General features: G+C 36.3%; 1 pseudogene; it reads left to right on the forward strand.

Moving 5' to 3' along the window:
* Nucleotides 1-423: 423 nt before the first annotated feature.
* Nucleotides 424-15,099, forward strand: part of LOC102984414 (tetratricopeptide repeat protein 9C-like) — a 31,264-nt pseudogene continuing 16,588 nt past the window's right edge.

Genomic DNA, 15,099 nt, shown 5'->3' on the forward strand with positions numbered 1-15,099 from the left:
AACAGAACCAGACTCATAGATACAGAGAAAAAACTGGTGGTTGACATAGGGGAGGGGGGGAGGGGGTTGAGTTAAATAGGTGAGGGAGATTAAGACATACATACAAACTTCCAGTCATAAATAAGTCACAGGGATGTAATGTATCACATAGGCAATATAGCCAATAATATAATAATTTTATATGGTGACAGATGGTAACTAGATTATTGTGGTGATCATTTGTAGTGTATAAAAACTTCAAATCACTATATTGAAATTTGAAACTAATACAATATTGTAAGTCAATTGTACTTCAATTTTTAAAAAAAATAAAAAAATTTTAAAAATAAAAAAGAAAGAAAAAGCCTAGTAACAGTGATTGTAAATAAATAGGCAATCTGAACATAGTTATAATACCAAGGAAACTGAAGCAGTAATCAAAAACCTCCCAACAAAGAAAAGCCCCAGAACAGGTGGTGTCATGGGTAATTGTACCAAATATTTAAAGAAAAATTAACATCAATCTTAATTCAAACTCTTAAAAAATTGAAAGAGTGAACACGTCCTCACTCATTCTAAGAGTCTGCATTACTCTGATTCCAAAGACAAAGACATCACAAGGGAAGAAAAATATAGACCAGTATCACTTGTATATATTAATGTAAAAATACTCAAAAAAATGCTAGAAAACTGAATTCAACAGTTAAAGGTTTACAAACCATGACCAAGTGGTATTTATTAATGGAATGCAAGTGTGGTTCAACATATTAAAATTATTGAATGAAGTGTACCACATTAACAGAATGAAAGAAAAAAAACACATGATCATCTCAATTGATGCAGAAAAAGTATTTGACATAATTCAATACCTTTTCATGATTAAAAACACCCTAAAAACTAGGAATAGAAGGAAACTAACTCAACATGATAAAGCCATATATGAAAAGTCCACAGTTAACATATTCAATGATGAAAGACTGAAAGCTTTTCCTCTAAGATCAGGAACAAGATAATATTCTGACTCTTGCCATTTCTATTTAATATAGTACTGGAAGTCCTGGCCAGATTAATTAGGAAAGAAAAATTAATAAAAGGAATCCAAACTGGAAAGGAAAAAGTTAAATTATATTTTTAGACAACATGATCACCTTATGTGTAGAAAACCCTAAAGATTCCACAGGCAGAATAACTGTTAAAACTAATAAATTTAGCAGAGTTGAAGGATGCAAAATCAACACACAAAAATCAGTTGTGTTTCTACAGTAACGATGGCCAATCTGAAAAGGAAGAAAATAATTTTGTTAATGATGGTATCAAAAAGAATAAAATACTTAGCAATAAACTTAGCCAAGAAGGCAAAAGATTTGTACACTGAAACTACAAAGCATTGCTGAAAGAAACTAAAGACACAAATAAATGAAAAGACTTCCCATGTTCGTGGACTGGAAGATAATACTGTTAGGATGTCAGTATTATCCCAAGTGGTCTCCAGATTCAATACAATCCTTATCAAAATTTGAGTTACATTTTTGCAGAAATGGAAAAATCCATACTAAAATTTATATGGACCCACAAGGGAACCCAAATAGCCAAGACAATCTTGAAAAAGGAGAAAAAATTTGGAGGTTTTACAGTTTCTGATATCAAAATTTTCCACAAAACTACATAAAGAAAACAGTGTGGTACTGGCATGCAGACAGGCATATAGGCCTATCAAATACAATAGCGAGCCCATAGATAAACCCTTGCATATATGGTCGAATGAATTTTGACAGGGGTGCCAAGACCATTCAGTGGGGAAAACAGTCTCTTCAACAAGTGGTGCTGGGAAAACTGGATATCTACATACAAAGAAAAGTTGGATCCTTACCTTAACACATATTTTAAAATTCTAAGTAGATCAAAGACATAAACATGAGGGCTAAAACTACAAAACTCTTAAAATGGGGAAAGCTTCATGACATTAGATTTGACAATTTCTTGAAAATGATGCAAAAAGCACAGACAACAAAAGAAAAAATAGATAAACTGGACTTCAACAAAATTTAAAACTTTTCTACGTCAAAGGATACTATCAACAATGAAAAGGCAATCCACAGGATGGGAGAAAATATTTGCAAATCATATATCTGATATGGCATTAAGATCCAGAATATAGAAATATCTCCTACAACTCAGTAACAAAAACAAAAGCCTGATTTAAAAATGGGCAAATGGGGACTTCCCTGGTGGCACAGTGGTTAAGAATCTGCCTGCCAATGCAGGGGACATGGGTTCGATCCCTGGTCCGGGAAGATCCCACATGCCGCGGGGCAACTAAGCCCGTGTGCTACAACTATTGAAGCCCATGTGCCCTGGAGCCTGTGAACCACAACTACTGAGCCCATGGACTACAACTGCTGAAGCCCATATACCCTAGAGCCCGTGAGCCACAACTACTGAGCCCACATGCTGCGACTACTGAAAGCCCATGCATCTAGAGCCCATGCTCCGCAACAAGAGAAGCCACCACAATGAGAAGCCCACGCGCTGCAACAAAGAGAAGCCCCTGCTCACCGCAACTAGAGAAAGCCCACGTGCAGCAACGAAGACCCAATGCAGCCAAAAATAAATAAATCAAAAATAAATTTATTTTAAAAAATGGGCAAATGACTTGAATAGACACTTCTCCAAAGGAAATAAACAAGTATGTGAAAAGATGCTCAACATCACTAATTATTAAGAAAATGCAGGCCACCCTTTAGACACCAAGCTGTCGTGAGGCCTGACCCTGCCCTCTCCATACTCCCTGCCAGTAAATCGAAGCCCAGTGGGGAGACTTCGGGTTCAGGCACTTGCTGGGGGCAAGGGGCTGGCCACAGGGCATGCGAGGCTTGCATGAGCGGCGCTGCAGCCGCGTCACCCTTGGCCTGTGTTTGGGGTGCATGGACCGCATTCACCTCGGTTCCCCAACTCCCGGCCTGGAGGTCAACAAACGCTGGTTGAATAAGTGTGAACAAAGAGCTGGGATGGAGGCAAGCCCTCTAGACCTCTTTCAGCAGTTGTCCCCGCCTACTCCCTTCCACTTCCAGGTCAGGGAGGTGTGTCCGAAGGAAAGCAGGAAGCAAATTCCTCCGGCGTTTGCACGCCGGCCACAATTTTATAGTACGGCCTTCGCTTTTTCGTGCAGTCTCCTCACCCCAGAATCGCTGCTTTAGGAAATCAATTAATCTCTGGCTTTACTCTTCCCACGTCCTCTCCCTGATCAATCCTCTGCACTTCTAGAGATTGAAAAATAACTGCAGAGAAGAAAGGAAGGGGCTGTAGTAGAATCAAGGAAACCTCATTCCCTGAGAGGCCTCCTGGAGAAGGAGAATTTCCTGCTTTTTAAGTCAGCTACCAAAATAGGTTATTTCGCTTCTATCCCCAGAGCTTCGGTTGCTTTCACTTCCCAATTCCTCAAGAGCACTGGGTGACAAAGTTATGGAGAAGCGCCTGCAGGAGGCCCAGCTGTACAAGGAGAAAGGAAACCAATGTTACCAGGAAGGGAAGTACCAAGATGCTGTGAGTGGGTACCATCGGGCTCTGCTGCAGCTGTGGGGTCTGGATCCAAGTCTGCCCTTCCTGATACCTAATCTGGGACCCCAGGGCTCGGCCCTCACACCTGAACAAGAAAACATACTGCGCACCACCCAGACAGACTTCTACAACAACCTAGCTGCATGCAACATCCCAGTTCCCCAACCAGGGATTGAACCCGCACCCCCTGCAGTGGACACGCAAAGTCCCAACCACTGGACCACCAGGGAAGTCCCCATAAATAAATTTTAAACCTGTCTTCTTCAGATGGAGCCAGTAAACTACGAACGGGTGAAAGAATACAGTCAGAAAGTCCTGGAGTGACAGCCTGATAATGCCAAGGCCTTGTATCGGGCAGGAGTGGCCTTTTTCCACCTAAAGGACTATGACCAGGCTCGGCATTACCTCCTGGCCACTGTCAGTAGGCAACCAAAAGACGCCAGTGTCCGGCGGTACCTGCAGCTAACGCAGTCGGAACTCAGCAGCTACCATCGGAAAGAGAAGCAGCTCTACCTGGGCATGTTTGGTTAACAAAGAAGAAAGATACCCCTCCACTGGAACTTAGGTGAACAATGAAAGACCCATCAAGGGGAAGCCTGAGCCTCAGCAAGAGAAATTAACCCCATACGTCTGACCGAGGTGAACTTCTATTTTGTTTCTAGTTCTGCACAAACTCTTTATTGTTTGCATGGTCTGTGTCTGTTTTTGTTTCTCCATCTATGTATTTATACGGCTTGTAATATGTGGTATTATTAGGGATATTTGCCTTGAGAAATACAACCAGAAAACATTCATCAGTTATGGGTGGAATTAATCATATCTTTGGCATAGATTTTAATGATAGATGTTGGTAGATGTAGTCATATACAAAGGAGAAGGCTAGCGGAGGATGAAGTAATGAGGAAGGCAGAAAGGAGTTTCTTCCTTCGTTTCCTCAGATGCCCAAAGCCAAACTTACACAGGCCACAAACTGGCAAATATATATACTGTGAAACTAGACAATTATAAATTGGGCCCACACAGCTCAGAATGAAAGATTTGAAATTAACCATCTTGATTAAAATAATTCCTTTGTCTTAATGTTCCACGTACATTCAGATTCTTTTTCCCCCACAAAAGTATCTAGTTCCTCTTGTTTCTCTTGGTAATTTCTAGTCCTTGCTATTGTTCACACTCAGATCATTAATATAGTATACTTATTTATTTTTTTATTAAACCCTTCTGTCTTAAAACTTCTGGAGTCAAGCATTTAAGTATATATTTTGTAATCTTTTAAAAGCTCTCATGCCAAAAAAACACTCGTAAACATTTTAATTTTTAATAGGTGCATATCTGTAGTATGCTCATTTCTCTAAAAAAACATAGGAAAAACAGTTTACCAAGTCTTCTAGAAACAATACCATAAAAGAACAGGATAAAAACATAGATCTGTTCTTTACTTGTTACCCGCCCCCTTGTGTTTTGCAGGAGCTCACTTCCTTAAAGAGGAGGGAAACAGCGAGGAAAGGTTCTCTTCCCTTAGGGCCTTTTAAGCACCAGCGAACTTTCTGGAAGATTTTTTGGGCATGGGTGCAGGTGCAGATCTGGTGCAGTCATGGCTCAGTAGGAGGCTTCATCAACCGAGAGTTCCTTTGTCATTCTGCTAATGTCCACAATGTATGAGTTGTACAGAGTAGATAAGACCCTAATAGCACTGCTTCTACCTTTATGAGTGAAGGTAATAAGCATGTGTCATTAGCCATCATACACAGACAGATATCAGACAAAAACCCCTTAGTCTTGCCAAGTGTACACAAGCTCTTCTCCCTTTATCAGTAATGCCTCTCTCTCAATGAGCTAGGCTCCTCTTTTGAGTCTCCCTGTACCCTTAAATAATACAACCATCAACTTACAAACAAAAAGTTTTCATACCAAATAATCTTTTAAGTCCAAGGACGGAACCAACAAAAGGTGAATATTTTATTCCTCTTCCAAGCTTCTTAAATTTCTAAGCCTAGACTGTTGCCAAATTATGTCATAGTTGTGTGTTACGTTTGTTTGGGGTTGGTTTTGCTTTCTGATTTTCTTTTTTTCCCCTAAGACTTGATGTTACAGTAAGCTATGTTCTCCATCAATGAGGAAAAAATAAAACTGATATTTAAAAATGAAAAAAAAAAGAAAATGCAAAACAAAACCACAATGAGATGTCACCTAATTAGCCACCTAATTAGATGTCATTCTAATTAGCCATTAGAATGGCTAATTTTTTTAAATCACAGAAAATAGCAAGTAGGTAAAACAGTACGTTTACTGTAGAAAATGTATGGCAGTTCCTGAAAATAATGAAACATATACCCAAAAGAATTGAAGGCAGAGACTGAAACAGATATTTGTATACTCCTGTTTATAGCAGCATTATTTCACAATAGCCAAAAGATAGAAGCAGTCCTAGTCTCCAACAATGGATGAATGCATAAAGAAAATGATACATGTACATACAATGTAATATTATTCAGCCTGAAAAAAGGAAATTCTGACACATGCTGCAACATGGATGAACCTTGAAGACTTATGTAAGTGAAATAAGCCAGTCTCAAATGGGCAAATACTGCATGATTCCACATATATGAGATATCGAGTACTCAAATTCATAGAGACAAAAGTTAGAATGGTTGCCAGGGGCTAGGGAAAGGGTGAATGGGGAGTTATTATTTAATGGACAAAGTTTCTGATTGGAAAGATTAAAAAAAAGTTCTGGAGATGAATGATAGTGATGGTTGCACATCATTGTGAATGTACTCAATGCCACTGAACTGTACACTTAAAAATAGGTAAAATGACAGATTTTATGTTATGAATATTTTACCCAATAAAAAATGTTTACATTGTTTTCTAATTATAATTTTTCAAGGTAATTTGCTATTTAATTTGTTTAGAGAAAAATGAAGAAAATCTAACAAGAATAAGCTTTGAAAATATTCTAGAGGAGCAAAGACTTTACTGCTTTTTTTTTTTTTTTTTTTTTTTTTTGCGGTACGCGGGCCTCTCACTATTGTGGCCTCTCCCGTTGCGGAGCACAGGCTCTGGACGCATAGGCTCAGCGGCCATGGCTCACGGGTCCAGCCGCTCCGCGGCATGTGGGATCTTCCCGGACCAGGGCACGAACCCGTGTCCCCTGCATGCGGACTCTCAACCACTGCGCCACCAGGGAAGCCCGAGGAGCAAAGACTTTAAAGCTTTTAGAAGAGTTTATAAATTTGTTTTCCAAAGGATACAGAGAGCAAAGTCACCTAAAGGTAAGAGTATAACAAAATTTCATATCTGGGTCACTTAACTTCAGCAATTATTTTCTTGAAAATTATATTTAAAAATTTTTAAATAATAGCATCAATAAACTAATGTAAACTCAGAGATATCACTGAATTTTCTACCTACATTTTGTTGATTTTAATATTAAAATTTTACATAAAACAGTAAGCTTGAATGGTCATTATTTTTCTGTATTCAAATAGAAAGATACAATTCAATACTGCGTGACTTTTCCTTAAATGGACTGTGAATGTGTAACACTTCTAACTTTGCTTTTTTTTTTTTTTTTAACTGAAGGGAGATAGAGGTAATCATACTACTAATTCTGTGGCATATTATCATCACTAGTTGATTCAAGGTCCCTCTCTTATTTTCACATGGTCACATTCATCCCTATCCTTTTCCCACTCCTCTACTACTCAGCTACAGGCATTTGCTCTAATGTATTTGTGTCCTTAGATAAATTTGATGTTTGAAAAATATATATAATTTATGAAAGTATTTTAAATTTGCATAGTGTGCTACTGTAGATCTCTTTTTTCTTTTCAACAGCCATACGTTTTAAGCACTATTGTGTAGTTGCAAGTATATCTGAGCCATTGCTTCTCACTGATGCATCACACTCTAATGCTCTAGTCATCCAGTTCCCTGGTGATGGGATCCAATTATTTGTAACCACATGCCTTTTTCATGTTTGCAGGGTGAACACCCGCAAGAGTGAGATTGCAGGGGCCAGAGTAAAATTTGTTTTCCTGAAGTTCTACTCAGCTGTTCCAAAGTGGCAGTACTAGTTTGCACTTTCAGTGGCAGTGCCTGAAGGTTCCTGTCAGTCAACCACTCACTAACACTTGATGTTACCAGTCTTTCTAATTTGTCTTAATCAGGTGAGCATAAAGTGGTATTTCATTATTCCAAATTGTATTTTTCTAATCATGATCATCATCTTTAAGCAACCGTTTCTTTTCATATATATTTTTTATCCATATACATTTTTAGCAATTTAGGTATTTTGTTCTAAGGAAGGGTTTGATTTATTATCTATTTGTGTTGATGTGCGGGGGTTCCTTACATAGTCTAGATATTTATTGCTTATTGGTTTTAAATGTTGCCAATATTTTCTGCCACCTATGCCATTAACTATGTCTCTATTGTCTAGTTGATCAGAAATCTTTATTTTTAATACAGTGAAATACATTGTTTTATTGTGATTTGGATTTAGGGGACTTAGAAAAGTTATTACAAAGATATCTTTTACATTGATTTCTATTAATTTTATACTTTTGTCTTTCATGTTTAGATCTTTAATCCATGAGAAATCATTTTGGTATGTAATATACTACAGGGATCCAATATTATTTTTCTCCATAGCATGAGTCATTTTTTTCCAATTCCATCTACCAAAAGAACCATTCTTTTCCTGATTGATTTATGAAGCCACATCTATTGTATGCCAAGTTCCCACAGAGATGGGATGTTCTTCGGGTCTCTGATTTGCTTCTTACACTAGTCTATTTGTTCTTACACTACTATCACACTATTTTTTAAATCGATTTGTATTGTACCATTTATCTGGTAGGATAAGACACCTACATAGCTCCATTTTAAAAAATTGCTCTAGCTATTCATAGACCTTTATTCTTCTACATAAAATCTGTATGGGAATTGCATTAAATTCTTAGGTTAATCTGGAGAGAAGTGGCAGCTTTACCATATTAGTCATTGCACCTTGAATATGAGGTATATTTCCATCCATTTTTTTCTTCTTTTAGTATTTTTAAAGCAACTTTAACAATTTCTCTATTAAGGTCTTATGTATTCCTTGGTAGACATACATAACCTAACCCTTGTTAGGTTAAAGTCTTAATGCTTAATTTTTGTTGCTACCTTATTTTATATTTTTCCAGTGAGTTATTGCTGGTATTAAAATGTATTGAATTTTACTAGCAGAGTTTTTATCTGACAATCTTTTTGAACTTTCTTACTGGTTCTAATAGTTTGCCTATATAGAAGTGAGTATGTCATGTCTCTTGCAAACATTTTCTCTCATATTGTCTGACAGGCTCTACATTTTATGGAACACTAGTGAGCAGAGAGATTATCTTTGGTTTGTTGCCAGTATTAAAGGAAATAAGTCTAAATTTTTTCCACTGATTAGGTGTCTGCTAGATGGACATTTTAAGTCAAGAATGTCTTTAATTTTTTTCCAGCATTATTGAGGTATAAGTGACAAATAAAAATTGTACAATATATGTATAAGGTATACAATGTGATGATTTGATATATGTATGCATTGTGAAATTATTACCACAAACAAGCTATTAACATATCCATAACCTCACATACTAACCACTTTGTATGTGTGTTATATGAACACAAGCTCTAGTCTCAGCAAATTTCAAGTATATAATACAGTCTTATTAACTATAGTCAACATGCTGTACATTAGATTTCCAGATTTTATTCATCTTATAACTGAAAGTTTTTACCCTTTGGTCAACATCTCTCCATTTTCCCCACCTTCCAGCCCCAGGCAATAACCATTCTACTCTCAGATAGTATGAGCTCAAGTTATATACATACACATACACACACAAACACACACGCACACACACACACACACATTTTCTTTATCCATTCATCTGTCAACAGACACTTAGATTCTTTCCATATTTCGGCTGTAGTGAACAATGCTGCAGTGAACATTGGACGAGTGCAGGTAACTCTTTGAGATCCTGATTCCAATTCCTTTATATGTATATAAACTCAAAAATGGGATTCTAGATCATATGGTAGTTCTATTTTTAACTTTTCTGAGGAACCCCTACACTGATTTCCATAAAGGCTATATCAATTTACATTCCCATCAAAAGTGTACAAGGTTTCCCTTTTCTCCACATCCCTGTCAGCACAAAAAGTGCTTGTGTTATTGATAATAGCCATCCTGACAGTTATGATATCTCATTGTTGTTTTGATTTACATTTCACTGATGATTAGTGATGTTGAGCATCTAATCAAATACCTGTTGGATATTTGTATGTCTCCTTTGGATGATGTCTAAATAATATCCTTTGCCCGTTTTTACATCTTGCTGTTGAGGTGTGTGAGTTTCTTATATATTTTGGATATTAACCCTTTATTAGATATATGGCTTGTAAATATTTTCTCCCATTCCATATACTGCCTTTTCATTCTGTTGTTTTCCATAATGTTTTCTCTGCTGTTGCAGAAACTTTTTACTTTGACGTATTCCCACTTGTTTATTTTTGCTTTTGTTTACTTTGGTTTCTGTGTTATATCCAAAAAAGCATCGCCAAGACCAATGTCAAGAAGAATTTTCTCAGTGTTTTCACTTAGGAATTTTATGGTTTCAGGTCTTACATGTAAGTCTTTAGTACATTTTGAGTTAATTATTTTTTTGTGGTGTAAGACAAGGGTCCAATTTCATTCCTTCACAGACAGCTATCCATATTTTCCTACACCATTTATTAAGGAGACTATCATTTTCCCCATTGTGTGTTCTTGACATCTTTGTGAAAGATTAATTGACATATATATATATGGGTTTATCTCTGAACTCTCTATTTATTTCCATTGGTCTATGAGTCAGTTTTTAATGCCAGTAAGATACTGTTTTGATTACTATAGCTTTGCAATATAGTTTGAAATCAAGACGTGTGATGCCTCCAGCTTTGTTTTCTCTTTTCATTACTGTTTCTATACCCTTATTTATTATTGGTCTGTTCATATTCTTAGTCTTAGTAGTTTGTTTCTAGGAATTTACCCATTTCTTCAGGTTCCAATTTGTTAACATATGATTGCTGACAGTAGTCTCCTATGATTCCTTTTTATTTCTGTGGTATCAGTTGTAATGTCTCATCTTATTTCTAATTTTAATTACTTGAGTATGTTGAGTCTTCTCTCTTTCTTGGTTAGTCGACCTAAAGGTTTGTCAACTTTGCTTATCTTTTCAAAAACCAACTCTTAGTTTCACTGATCTTTTCTATTCTCATTTGTATTCTTGTTCTGTTTCATTTCTTGTTGCTCTGATCTTTTGAATCTCCTTTCTGCTAACTTTGGGCTTACTTTGTTCTTTGACATGTAAAATTAGGTTGTTTATTTAAGATATTTAAGATACTTCTTTTTTCTTAATGTAGGCATTTACTGCTATAAACTTTCCTTAGTTTATGCTTTTGCTGCATTGCATAAGTTTTGGTATGCTGTGTTTCCAATTTTGTCTCGTTATTTTTTTGATATCCCTTTGATTTCTTCTTTGACCCATTAGTTGTTCAGGATCTTGTTGTTTAATTTCCACACATTTGTGACTTCTGCAATTTTTTATTTTTGGTATCTAGGTTCATACCACTGTTATCAGAAAAGATACCTGATATGATTTCAATCTTCTTAAATTGTTAACACTTGTTTTGCAGTCTAGCATATGATCTATGCTGGAAAATGTTCTGTGTACTCTTAGAATGTGTGTTCTGTAACTGTTGGATAGATTGGTCTGTATAAGTCTTTTAGATCCACTTGTCTGCAGTGTTATTCAAGTCTGCTGTTTCCTTGTTGATTTTTCCATCTGGATGATCTATCCATTGTTGAAAGTAAAGTATTGAAATCCCTTACTACTATTATTATACTGCTGTCTCTACCTCGCTTCAGATCTGTCAGAATATTTGCTTTATATATTTAAGTGCTCCAGTGTTTGGTATATATGTTATAATTTTTATATCCTCTTGACAAATGGACTCCTTCATAATGGTGATCTTCTTTGTCTCTTGTGACAGACTTTGACTGAAAGTTTAGTGTGTCTGATAAAAGTATAGGACCTCTACTGTCTTTGATTACTATTCACATGGAATATCTTTTTCCATATATTCACTTTCAGCCAATGTGTGTCCTTAAAGCTAAATTGAGCTTTAAGTACTCAGCATACTGTTGGATCCTGCTTTTTAAAATCCATTCAGGCACTCTTGTCTTTTGATTGGAGAATTTAATCCATTCGAATTTAAAGTAATTATTGATAGGTTAGGAGTTATAGCCATTTTGTTAACTGTTTTCTAGTTCCTTTTTTTCTTTCTTGCTGTCTTCATGATTTATTGATTTTTTGAAGTGATATGCTTTGATTTCTCTATCTGTTGTGTATCTACTGAGGTTTTTTTCTTTGTAGTTACCATGAGGCTCACAAACATCTTAAAGTCATAAGTCTATTTTAAACTGATAATGACAACTTCAATTGCATACAAAAATGCTACACTTTTACTTCTCTCCCTCTTTTATGCTATTGACATCACACTTAACTCTCTTGATACTGTGTATCCATTAACAAATTATTGCAGCTATAGTTACATGTAATACTTTTGTTTTTTACATTTATACCTGAGTTAAAATTGTTATATATACCACCATTACAGTATTAGAGTATTCTGAATTTGACTATATAGTTATCTTTACCAGGGAGTTTTATACTTTATATATTTTCCCGTTGTAACTTAGTGTCCTTTCCTTTCAGCCTGAAAAATTCCCCTTAGCATTTCTTATAAGGCAGATCTAATGGTGATAAACTCCTTCACCTTTTATTTGTCTGGGAATGTCTTCATCTGTCCTCATTTCTGAAGGACAATTTTTTCATGTATAGTGTTCTTGGTTGGCAGGTTTTTTGTTTTCTTTCATCTCTTTGAATATATTATCACACTCATGTCCTGCAAGGTTTCTGCTAAGAAAACTGTTGATAGCCTTATGGGGGGAGGGGAGGCTTTATGTGGCAAGTCATTTTTCTCTTGCTGCTTTCAAAATTCTTCCTTTGTATTTGACTATTGACAATTTAATTATAATGTGTCTCATGGTAGTCTTCTTTGGGTTGAGCTTGCTTGGGGTCCTTTAAGCTTCATGAATCTGGGTGTCATTATGCCTTCTAAGATTTGGGAAGTTTTCAGCTTTATTTCTTTGAATAAACCCTCTGCTCCTTTCTCTCTCTCTTGTCCTTCTGGAATTCCCATAATGTGTATATTCATTTGTTTAATTAATTATGTCCCATAAGTCCCATTTGCTTTCTTCATTCTTTTTTCATGTGCTTTCCCTGCTCTAATTTCAAATGGTCTGTCTTCAAGTTTGCTAATTATTTCTTTTGCATGGTCAATTAGGCTTTTGAAGCTCTCCAGAATTCTTTAGTTCTGTCATTTTATTCTTCAGCCTCAGGATTTTTCATCTGTTCTTTTTTTATGGTTTCTGTTAGTTTATTAAACTCCTCATTTTGTTCATGCATTTCCCTGATCTCATTTAGTTGTCTATAGTGTTTTTTTGCATATCATTGAGCTCCTTTAAGATGATTAGTTTGAATTCTTTGTCAGGCAATTAGTAGATCTCCATTTTGTTGGGGTCAGTTACTGGAGCTGCATCAGTTTCCTTTGGTGGTGTTATGTTTGCCTGATTTTCACGATCCTTATAATCTTGCATTGGTGTCTACGCACTTTAAGGCACAAACACCACTTTCAGTCTTTACAGTGTGGTTTTAGCAGGTAAAGACCTTCTCTTGTTGGGTTCCTAGATGATGGGATTTGTTCTGGTATTGCAGTTAAGTGTGCTTGGAGCCAGATCATATGGCTGCTGCTGCAGGTATAGGCAGGCATGACTCCCAGCAGGTCTCTGGGCTGGCAGGATCACTCCTGGACCTCAGGTGAAAGTGGCTGGAGCCAGATAACAGGCTGATAAAAGGGTCCATAGTCAGACCAAGGTTGGAGGGCCTGCTACCCACAGCATAGATGTGGATCTCTACCTGGATCCCACAAAGGCACTATTGTCCATGGATAGGATAGCTGCCAAATTATTGTTGCTTTGTGGTGTTACCAATGGATGTTCTCCTATTCTGCCATCTTGATGATGTCACTCTCTGAATGCTTTTTAAAACTATCTGAGAGTTTAATTTTTATTGAAGTATAGTTGATTTATGATATTGTGTTAGTTTCAGGTGTACAACAAAGTGATTCAGTTATACACACACAAACACACATCTTTTTGAATTAGAGTTTTCCTCTTTTCCAGATATATGCCCAGGAGTGGGACTGCTGGATCATATGTTAACTCTATTTTTAGATTTTCAAGGAACCTCCGTACTGTTTTCCATAGTGGCTGCACCAACTTATATTCCCACCAACAGTGTAGGAGGGTTCTGTTTTTTCCACAACCACTCCAGCATTTATTATTTGTAGACTTTTTGATGACAGCCATTCTGACTGGTGTGATGTGATACCTCATGTAGTTTTAACTTGCATTTCTCTAATAATTAGTGATGTTGAGCATCTTTTCATGTGCCTGTTGCCCATCTGTATGTCTTCGTTGGAGAAATGTCTATTTAGGACTTCTGCCCATTTTCTGATTGGGTTGCTTGTTTTATTAGTATTGAGATGTATGAGCTCTTTGTATATCTTGGAAATTAAGCCCTTGTTGGTTGCATTGTTTGCAAATATTTTCTCCCAGTCTGTACGTCATCTTTTTGTTTTGTTTAGAATTTTCTCCACTAGCTGATTAGAGTGTTGGATTTAATTACTAGATCTTCTCAATATTCTTGCATTCCATCTTTTCTTGTGTGTGTGCCAAACTCTGCCTGTCCTTTTAAATGTGTCCCTTATAAATGACCTATTTTGATGCAGCTTTTTTACTCCAATTACCATTTTTGTAACAGCTATTACATTAGGGCTTATTTCTCTATTATTTCTTATATATTATACTGTATTTTCTATTTATTATAATTTTACTTATATTTTCTAGAGTCAGTTTATTTCTGCCTTACACATGACTCTGCTAATGAACAATTTTTAATCTGGTTTCCTCATTGGCCTGAATGACTCTTTCTAGAACATGCACCATAGTCGGACACTCTTCTATCTAATCTTCCTTCCTTCATTCTTGTGTGTTAGACCTCCATCACAATTTCAAGGCTCTCCTGGCCAACATCTGCTCCATCTCTCCCTTATCTTTCACAAGCATTTTCTCCAATAAATCTAGCACAATTCTAATTCTGTCTTGAGACCTGCTTCACAGGAGACATTTTTATTTTGTCGTTGATCTCAGAGGAAATGCTTTCAATATTTTGTAATTAAGTATAATGTTTTCTGAGTTATTCTTTTTTGCAGATTCCCTTTATCAGATAAAGACCTCCTCCCCTTCTGTTATTAGTTTCTGAGTTGTTTTTTTTAACCTATGTTTTGAATTTTATTTAATACTTATCTGCATCTATTAAGGTTATCAAATGATATTGTTCCTCAATTCTGTAATAT

Source organism: Physeter macrocephalus, chromosome 11, assembly GCF_002837175.3.
Source record: "Physeter macrocephalus isolate SW-GA chromosome 11, ASM283717v5, whole genome shotgun sequence".
Classification (NCBI taxonomy): domain Eukaryota; kingdom Metazoa; phylum Chordata; class Mammalia; order Artiodactyla; family Physeteridae; genus Physeter; species Physeter macrocephalus.